The sequence below is a fragment of the Vicia villosa genome, linkage group LG7, assembly GCF_029867415.1.
Source record: "Vicia villosa cultivar HV-30 ecotype Madison, WI linkage group LG7, Vvil1.0, whole genome shotgun sequence".
Classification (NCBI taxonomy): Eukaryota; Viridiplantae; Streptophyta; class Magnoliopsida; order Fabales; family Fabaceae; genus Vicia; species Vicia villosa.
In genome coordinates, this window is record NC_081186.1 from 78861062 (window position 1) to 78871976 (window position 10915).

At 36.9% G+C, this 10915-nt stretch overlaps 1 long non-coding RNA gene across 1 annotated transcript; it reads left to right on the top strand.

The window, feature by feature from the left end:
• The first annotated feature begins 8223 nt into the window (after positions 1–8223).
• On the top strand, positions 8224–10624 carry LOC131617555 (uncharacterized). The gene is made up of 5 exons (XR_009288611.1): positions 8224–8419; positions 8743–9366; positions 9453–9618; positions 9998–10068; positions 10228–10624. It is a non-coding gene; the product is annotated as an uncharacterized LOC131617555 (long non-coding RNA).
• The last annotated feature ends 291 nt before the right edge of the window (positions 10625–10915 follow it).

Below are 10915 nucleotides of genomic sequence, written 5' to 3' on the forward strand. Positions count from 1 at the left end.
CCCTAGATAGAAAAAAACGAGGTATTATGCCTAGGCGTGCCATTTTTTTTATAATAATAAAAACAACATATTCCAACGACTTTATTTTAGAAAACCGAGGGGAAAAATAAATCAGAACACGCTTCGAATCTTAGCTTTTGCAGTTAATGTTTTTATTTGTTTATACGTGTAAACTAAATGAACTAACCCTTCAATTTTTCTATATAATCGAGCGATCAAATAATCAGGTTTTACTATACAAACACTCGTCAAACGGATTTTAACACAATCCTTACTTATATGGAGTTGCCCTAAATTCGCATGCATCATTCTTTGGGATGGATTGCAAGACAAAAAAAACTCCAATGTTATTCTATCTAGAACAAAATATTGCTTATGCTCTTGTAATCTATCTCACATAATGGTGTTGCTGTTGTTGTAGTGGCGGAGCCAGGAATTTTAGCCAGTCTGGCCAAAAACTTTACACCATTGACTATTCATCTGTTTTAATTTTCACACCCTATTATTACTAATTTTGCCCCTAAGTTTGTCCTTGGTTTTGTCTAAAATCGGCTATTAAATTGGAGGGAGTATAAAGAAAATAAGGGTTGAGCCCGGGCGCGTGCCCGGGCTAGCTGGGCCTTGGATCCGCCCCAGAGTTGTTGTTGTATTTTTGCTCATTTGATAGATTACGAGTGCAGAAAATCAATCTCGCTTCAAAGTTTTATTGTACATTTCATCTCTTCAAACAAATAGACTACTAAAAAAATAGTGAATTTGAATGCAAAGTTATGACATTCAAGCATCATTCTTTTAGAAGTTGGAACTTAAATAGAGAAAAGAGTTTTAACTTACACAAAGAATGAAGCTTAACCTTTAAAAAGATTTGTTATAAACAATTTATCTTAATATTCTGTGTAAACAATGTAATATTTATAAAAAATGAATTATTCACCTCTGGTTTAATCCAAAACCGAGGTGATAGTTTAAAGGAGATGATAATTTACCTTGATTTTATAGTCAAACCGAGGGGTATAATAATCATATTTTACTATAAAAATACTTGTTAAACAGATTTTACCTAATCCTTAATAATATGAAGCCGCCTCGAATACATGAAATATTTATCACTGCTGTAACATATCTCTGGGATGAATTCTAAGTGCAGAAAATAAAAATTCTCATTGGCCCTGGAAATAGATCTGTAGTATCTTGCATGGGAAATCTAGCATCTATATCTTGATATCATCGAAGATTTGTTGCATACAATTTATTTTTAATATTCTGTGAACACAATGTAATTAAAAAATAAATAAAATGCACTTTCACCTCGGTGATTTGTCATGGCCGATGTGATAGTTAAGCGTTTTTTTCTATACTATATACCCCGACCTTAAAAAATCTTTGTCATCCATTTAATGATTATGAATGCTCAAGACGCTGCCATTAATGATCCGTGTGAAACCTAATGGGCATCCATTATAAAAGCATGTTGAATATTGAAATCTAACCTAAATGAAACATATGAAGCGCTTGAAACCTAAGGACGCTTGGAAAAGTTCTCTATGATAGATTGCAAGAGCACAAAATTTTCTGTGTTCAAGGTTTATTTTCTTAAGTATTTATTCGAACTGAAAATGATTTGATTTTTTATATTAATTATCTTACCATTTTTTTCATTAGAAATAATTGCATGTAAGATTCAACCGAATATCTTCCCTAAGATTTAATAATTCGAAGATCTAAAGTCTAAATCTTGAGGGAATTTGATTTTTATCCAAACCCCTAGGAAACTTGATTTATTTCTTGAACTCTAGAAAATTTGACTTTTATTTTAATTTTAATATTCTATGTAAACAATATAATATTGGATAAACAATGTAATATTATGGATAAATAATGTAACAATTTTAAAAAATAATAATCAGGCATCTCTGTTTTTTTTAATAAATTGAGATAAAAGATACGCTAGTTTTGATAATAATAAAAGTGTAGTTGTTGGGGTTCAAACCCATGTAAATATAACTATATCCTTCGTTTTTTATTTATCGAGGTGTTAAGTGGAAACTTTTCATGACGCCCTTCGTTACCTCGCTACTTTAGTTGAGGTAAAACACATTTCGCGTCAAAGGTTAAAAGCGTTATTTGTTGTGGTGGTGAAAGATATGAGAGAGTGTGATCTTCATGCTTGTATCTTTATTCATTGAGTTTTACAAGTGTGTAAGCTTAGCATATATAATGTAACTTCTATTGAGTCTCAACCTATCTAACTTTTACCAATGCTAAATTTTTATAGTTGGTTATAGTTAGTTGTAACTAACTATAACTACCATGACTTCTATATATTATAATACTTTCCCTCAAACTCAAAGGGAGTGTAAATCATGCACTTTGAGTTTAGTGCGAAAGTTGGTAAACAAAGTAGTAGGAAGAGGCTTTGTTAAAACACCTGCAATTTGCGTGTGATTTGGAACATGTTGGATGTTTAGCTTGTTGGCTACTATGCGTTTTCGATGTTTAAAACAGGGTATATGCAAGTGCCTGATGTTGATCTTCTATCATCTCGGTCACTTGTCCAGTTAGATTCGTTGTAGGCTCTTAAGGAGAAATTTGTAAGTTGATTTAGTGGTGAGAGGAGCATGCCATAGGTGATAGTGCCAAGAAGATATCGAAGAATTCTCTTCACCAAACTCTAGTGTGAATTAAGTGGTGAAGACATGAACTGACACGCCTTGTTTACACAAAAGTTAATATCAGGGCACGTGAGAGTGACATATGTAGGGCTCTTATAGTGGATCTGTACATGGCTAGATCGGCTAGAACATCTAGGCCATGAATGCTTAACTTACAATGACTAAACATGGGAGTTGTTGTTAAATTGTAATTCCTTGTGTCGAAGCAGGTAGTTGCTCGAACACAAGGTGTGTCGAATAAATCTATCAAAGTGTGGAAACAGTTTGTTACACACAGATTTGATTGAATTTGATTTAGGTTTAAAATAGGTATTTTGGGCTTTTATGTTTTGGGCTTTGACTTAGGGAGAAAGCAAACCTAAAACTATAAATACATGTATTCACAGAAGTTGCAGTTGCAAGTAAATAACAAAATTTCCACAGTTTGTGGGCAGAGAGAAACTCTGCAGAAAATACTTTCTTCTTCTCTTTTAATTTCCGCAAATCCTAATCCTACTTTTGTTCTTATTTTCTTCATTGTCATCTTTAACGATAAGGAATTACTAAAGGTTTTAGAGTCTAATTCTAACAGTTGTAACTCCATTTGCACTTGTCATGTTTACTTTATTCAAGAGATCCTTGATGTAGTTGGACTGTGTCCGTAAGACATGGTTATTTTTCTAATAATCCACCTAAATTCTAAGAAAGTATTTTGGAATACCAATTTGCTTCAGAGCAAATTTGGCATGCAACTCCGTGATAAGATCATGAATTAATGCATGAGTTGTGCCAGTTATGAGTATATCATCAAAATAGACTGATGCATATAATGTAACACCTTGGTGTTTTTGTACACAAAGAGAAGGTGATCACATTTTCTAGACACATAACTAAATTTAATGAGAGCTTGATGAAACTTGTCATACCAAGCTCATAGGGCCTACTTCAAGCCATATATTTCCTTTTTCAACTTGCAAACTAGTGTGATATTTGAATCAACAAAGTTAGGTGGTTGGTCCATACACACTTCTTTCTGCAGATCTCCATTTAGGAATGCATTGTTGATGTCAATTTGTTTGATTTTCTACTTGAAGGTGATAGGCAATGTCAGAATAATTAGAAGGAAATTTCTTTGGCCACCTCCCATCCTTCTAGTCCACCTCTGGTGAAAAACCCAAACTACCCCTGACTTCGGAAATGCATTTCCGAAATGCAAGAAAAAGGTGTTTTCGGAGATGCATCTCCGAAAGCGCCTTTTTTTGAAAAAATTGTCTTATTTCGGAAGTTCATTTCCGAAAACAGCATTTCGGAAGTTCACTTCCGAAATACTGCGCGTTTTGCAGATTAAGCAAAACAGCCCCCTCCCCCAAATCATTTACCCTAATCTTCTTCCAAACTCAACCCCAAAGAGATTTTTGTGCAAACCAGTTCCAAGCTACCTCAAAGGCTCCATCTACTTGCTCTATTACATTCAAAAATCCTCCAATCTATTCAATCGGTAAGCATTTTGATTTTAAGATCTATGATTAAAATGTATATTAGGGTGTTTACAAATAGCAAAAAATGTATTAGGTTAGGTTTATACTGATATTTAGTATGTTTAGAATGTGTAGACATAGGTTTGAAGTTTGATTTTGGGGTCTGCCATTGGAGGTTGCAGAGAAGTTCTGCGCAGGGGTGTTTCGGAAGTTCATTTCCGAAAACACCTCCATTCCCAGTTTCGGAAATGAACTTCCGAATTGTATCAGAAGTGCAATTTTTTTATTTTTTTCTTTTGTCTCGCATATTAATCGATTTCAATTGTTTACAGGAACATGTCAGGCAACCAACCAGCACGCATCAGGCGGCGGCGGCGCAGCTGGCGTCGACACAGGGACGGGGGCAGAGCCGGGGACGACGCGTGCGAGTTCCCGTGGATATGGGAGATGGTACATCTACTTCAGGATCTAGGAGTCGGCTGGCTCGGGTATCTTCTTCCCGCCAGCGAGAGGAGGAGGAGGAGGAGGAGGTGGCGGCAGTGCCTTACCACGAGCCGGAGGGGGTACCAGATGTTGACCCTCCAGCCGGGGAGGAGGATGAGGAGGAGGACAGCTATCCGGGAGGGCCCTTTGACACTTCCGTGCTGATTAACTACCACGATCACGTCGCTCGGCGTATCTGGGAGGGAGAGGTATTTTTTATAATTTAACCGTTTATAATTTAGACGTTTATTCAATATTTTCTTAACGGTCTATTTAACATATGCTTTTGTTTGTTTTTTTGTAACAGGAGAGAGAGCCGTTGAAAATGGTGAACCACGTCCGGAAGATTTTTCAGTCTGTTTAAACCAACTGCTGAGTGGTTTAACGACGCGGTGCGAGGTTCAGGACTTAGCGGCCTCTGCATGACGGGGTACACCACCATCAGCACCGGCGTGCAGGGGGCATTTGTGGAGCGCTGGCACAAGGAGACGTCTTCTTTCCACTTGCCGGTGGGGGAGATGACGATCACCTTGCATGACGTGCAGTGTCTTCTCCACCTGCCCATCAGGGGGCCGCTGTTGACCCACTCCCGGATCCAGAGGGTCGAGGCCTGTCAGTGGATGGCGCTCTATTTGGGCATGGAGCCCGAAGTTGCTGACTTCGAGTGCATCACGACATCTGGGCCTCATGTCCGGTTCACCACACTGAGCCGCTATTTCGAGCACCACCTGGACTCGGCGGCCGATGCCGAGCAGGCGGGTGACGAGCTATTCACACAGTACCACCGCGGCTGCGCTCTTCGGTGCTGGTACATGCATGTGGTAGGCGCTGCTTGCTTTGTGGACAAGAGTGCAAGGTACGTCGACGTGACCTACCTCCGCTACTTCATGGACCTGGATATCGTTCACCAGTGGATCTGGGGGGCAGCTACTCTGGCATACCTCTACCAGAAGCTGAATGAGGCCTCCAACTGGAGGACGAGGCAAGTTGTCGGATCCTGCACACTACTTACGGTACGTTTCATTTTAATTGTTTCGTATTTATTTATGTTTCGTATTTATTTTTAATACATTATCGTGTTTCTGTTTCAGAGCTGGATCATTTCCTACTTCTCCCGCATCCACGGCTTTCACATGGATCCTGCGTACGTGGACGCCATGCCCAGGGCCGCCAGATACATTCTCCAAAGGGGGAACGATGCGGTGGGACCATACCGTGGATAACTGGACCGCACGATGCACGACGACGTCACCTGGAGGCCGTTCAGCGACTACGCTCAGATTGTCCCCTTTGACGGCATTGCTCTATATTCAAGTTGGTTGGCATGCGGGACCGACATCATGGTCTGGTATCTCCCTGAGCAGTGCATGCGTCAGTTCGGATTCGTGCAGCGGATACCCAGGTCACCCTTGGAGGCTGCTCCCGACACAGTGACCCGAGTGCAGCTCACTGCCATATGGGAGGACTGGCAGCATCATGTGGTTCCGGAGGAGTATCGTCGCATTCGGGTCACTCAGGACTGGCACAGTGAGGAGGGATACGTCACATGGTTCTACCGGGTGTCACATCCTCTTTTGAGACCCGACGTTCCCGGCGCTCCTAGGCCAGCACACGAGGAGATCCTAGAGAACCAGCAGGCCGAGGATGACCACGCCATTGATCTCATGCCGATCTGCCAGCGGATAGAGATGCTTGGGCGGGACGCGTTGGATCGAGGTGTCGTTCAGCAGGGCGGTCCAGAGGCAGTCGCCGTGATGGAGATGATCGTCACTGATGCGGGCCGTGCGGCGACATACAGGCTGCAGAGGAGGTCCCAGGGAGAGAGGGTTAGGCACACCCAGTAGTGGTCGGTTTATTTATTTTTTGTTTTCGGATTGTATCTTTAGCACATTATTATTATTATTTGGATTTGGATCGACTTGTATATATTACTTTTTTTTATCATATTAGTATTTTCACCTTTATATGTCGCTTATTTTATTTTCCGGTTTCCTTTAATTAAAAATACGAAACTGTTAAGAAAAAAAAAATCTGTTTCTGCATAATTCGGAAGTGCATTTCCGAAACCCCCCAAAATCTGAACAAAGGTGTTTTCGGAAGTTCATCTCCAAAGACACCCCCATGAGGTGTTTTCGGACGTTCACTTCCGAAAACACCCCCCATGAGGTGTTTTCGGAGATGCACTTCCGAATTGTGGAAATTTTTTTAAAAAAATCAAAGCTTCAGAAGTTCATTTCCGAAGCAAGGGTAATTTGGGTTTTTCGCTGGGGGTGACCCCATAGGGAGGTGGCTAAAGAAATTTTCTAATTAGAATTTTGGTTGGCTTGACTACATGTGAGAATGTTTCATGAATGTCAAAGTCCTCTTGTTGATGAGATCCCTTAGCTAGAAGTCTAGCTTTGTACTTGTTAACATTTTCATTTAGAATCTTCTTTACTTTGAACACCCACTTTCACCTTATAAGTTTCCTATGAGATGGAAGTGTGGATGTTATTCTGAGGCCTTTATTTTATTTAAATAATTTATTATTACTAACACATTTCACTCAAAATAATAATAATAATAATAATAATAATAATAATAATAATAATAATAATAATAATAATAATAATAATAATAATAATAATAATAATAATAATAATAATAATAATAATAATAATAATAATAATAATAATGATTGATTTCTTTTAAAAATTAGTAGCATGATTAAGATATCCATAATCCGTTTAATAATGAAACAAACTCTCCATTCCAAAGATCTTTTCTAGGACAAAAATAGAAAAAATGTGTCGTTCATCCCATTTCTATACAATTTTCTTTCTCCTTATCTCCTAAACAAGAGAAATTATATATCTCGCATCTATTTTTCTCTCGATTATTTCTCTCTTTTATATTTCACTCATATCAAATAGACAGAATAAAGAAGTGAGTAAGGAGTTTTAAAATAGATAAATTGAATGTATGATTAATTAGGAGTGACTCGATATTTTAAAGTGATTTTATATGAGTGTAATACTTAAATACATATCAATAAAGATTTTCTAATTTTGAATCATCTAATTTTAGTGACTTTAGATTTTTTTAATAGAGAAAAAAGTGAAAAATAGCGAGAAATTACATGTGAACACTAGTGCAAAATGAATAATGTAATTTTAAAATTTACACCCAATATACTAAAATCGGGTGTAATTAAGAAACACGGTGGCATTTTTGTAAATAAAATGTCAGTTTATGATTGATCCTGTAAAAATTTACACCCTTTTTTTTAAAAATGGGTATAAATTTAAAATGTTATTATATTCAAATCTCTATTACTCCCGTTAAATTAAAAATCGGGCGTAAATTTAAATAGACTTAAGAAAATATTTATTTTTATAACCCAAAATATTATTCTTAATAACTAAGTGAATATAAAATTTTGTATTCTCTTCCATCAAATCAATCTTTCTCTCCCAAACCCAGAAATATTTTAGGTAGAACATTAGGATATGAATTAAAACATGTGAAACCCGTTTGAATTTCAATATACAAAGAAATCGATTCACGATCTTAGTCAATTCTGATTCCGATTCCGATTCCGTCATTTCTTCGCTATAGTTTGAATACACAGGTTCTAACCTTATGAGAACTCGAAATGCAGATTCGTCTTTTAAATCCCTAACCCCTAAGAAGACACCGCCAGCAAAAGAATCCGCCGGAGAATCTTCCGTCGCAAACGCACGTCTCCATCCAAAACCAGAAGCGCCAAGAAGATGGAAGCATCGTCCGCAACCAATCCTATATCCGATTCCAATTCAGATCAATTTGGTAAGCTCTTTTTCCCCTATACTCCATTTCTGAAATTCATCTATGCGAACACCTCTATTATGGAGTTGCCTAGTAGTAGCTTGTACGAAGTTATGAATGAATATTCCTCTAATGCGTGAAATTTCAGATGACATTGTTAGGTTAAAATTTGGTATCTATCTAAATCTCTCTAAATATTCATTGATTTTGATAGAACCTTGATTTTTTAATAGTTAAGAGATAGGCCTAAATTTTTTACATGATAGGTATAATATGATAGGAATAGGACTATAGAGTATTGTTTTTTGTTTTGTTTTAGTATATTTTACTTGATTGTGTAACAGAGCAGCAAAAATCATTATCTAGTGCTACTACCGCTGCGAAATCTGCAAAGAGGAAAACACTAGGTAAACTGGGGAGAACAGTGGTTGTTACTAATCCAAATTTGGAAGAGCATTTGGTGGCTGAAGCTGATGAAGCAGCATAGAAAGTGGCTGAAGCTGGTGAATCTAGTGAAACTTCATGGATGTTGCATTGAAGGGGATCAATTAATATTGGTGTATGAGTACATGGAAAATAATAGCTTGGCCCATGCTTTATTCATAGAGTTTTTACTCATAAGTACAATGGTCATTATGAGAAATTTCTATGAAATCTGAGTATGACTTCTTTTTGCACATTCTATAGGTTCAGAAAATCGGATTAAACTTGATTGGCCATCAAGGCTTAGGATCTGCATTTGCATAGCAAAAGGTCTTGCATTTCTTCACGAAGAATCAAGACTCAAGGTTGTTCATTGAGATATCAAAGCTACTAATGTGTTTACACTTTTGGAGTTGTAGTCTTGGAAACTATTAGTGGAAAGAGTAATAACAGTGAGCATGTCATTGACAAAACATGTAAAGTCATAAGTTATTCTGTTTACCCTGTCAATATTCCAAATTCTATTATCTCACGCAGAATTGCAGGTTTGTGCTTATTTGTTTCTATTACACATTATATTAGTCATTGGCCTAATTTTTGTATTACACTTTTGACAATTGTGTACTGGCAGGAGTGAAATGGGTAATCAGAGCCGACATGGACAGGAAGATCAAATTTTGCTGCATCTAGTCTAATGCTGCTAAGCCATATTTGAGAGCATCCGGTTTTGAACAAGAGGATGTCTTGCACCACCTTTTATTTAAAGAACTTGAATGTATTCTCTTAGGGATCTTCAGGTTAGAATTCATTCACTTAATTTAATTCGACAACCTTGATCTTTAAACTATTTTACTACATAACTTTGATTTTGGCATGCTTGTGGGTGCATAACTCTGTACAATTTTAACATTAAATCCTTAAGATATCTAGTAACATGAGAAGGACCATTTTAAGATTTCATATGTATCATGCTTGAGTGTTTAGGTACTAACTCTTAGCAAGTGTTTGCATTATCGTCACAAAGTAAGTAAGTAAAAACACCATTACTATGATGGAATGGAATCAGTAAATAATGAACAAATTGGTATGGCTTTAGTCTTAAGTTGAGTATGTCTTATCTCATTGCAGTTTTTTTAACACTAATATTCCTATTTCTGGTCCTATTGTTATATATAGGTGGATATGACACCCTGGAAGAACTATTGGAAGTGATCATTTGGGCTCAACTAGGAATCCATGATAAACCAGTAAGTATATAATAATAAGTGCAATTCAATTGGATTTGTATATTAAAAAAGTATATTAAATCAACTTCTATAATGATAAAGAAAATGCAAAATGAAGATCTTAATCAATAGAGCATAAATGAATGATTCTTAATGGAAAATGGATTGATTGAATTGCAGGTGGGTTTGTTGAACGTAGATGGTTACTATAACTCTTTGTTGTCATTTTGGATTGGATTCTTCCAGGTTCATTCCCTATTAAAGGACCTGGTTCACAAAGCTGTTAGCGAGACTCTGGTTTGTTCCCGGGACCTCTCATTTAATGTTCCTGTTGTATTTCTTGCTGTTATATCTGTGCTCAGTTAATTGTATAACTTGTGTGCTCTCATTTTTTCGGAGCATTTTAGTGACAAGGTTCATTTTGCAACATCATTTTAATGACTTCAGTTTTAGAAATCGAAAATGTTCAGAGGAGAGGTTTTTGAGGTGTTGTTTGGTTGAGTGTTCTAATTTCTAACTATCCCTCTGTATTTGCTTTGAGAATTCTAATGTAGGTTATCTTTTTATATAATGATATGGGCACTGAGAATGCTAATGTGCATAAATTTAGTAAACATTCATTTGAATTCATAGGAAATTGTAGATTTCGAGAATTGGATGAAAATCATGGAATATGATTGTAAAAGTATCTGTAGAAGATTGTATTTTAGACATTGATTCAAAAAATTGCAGAACTAGGGACTCTCTGTTGATTTCTCTACTATTTGTGTTAACCTTGACAAATCCAGAATGTCAGCTGATAACCTGTCATAGCAGAGTCATTCAAATGAGATTACAAGCCATAGAGAGTTGGCAATTGCAAGCAGCG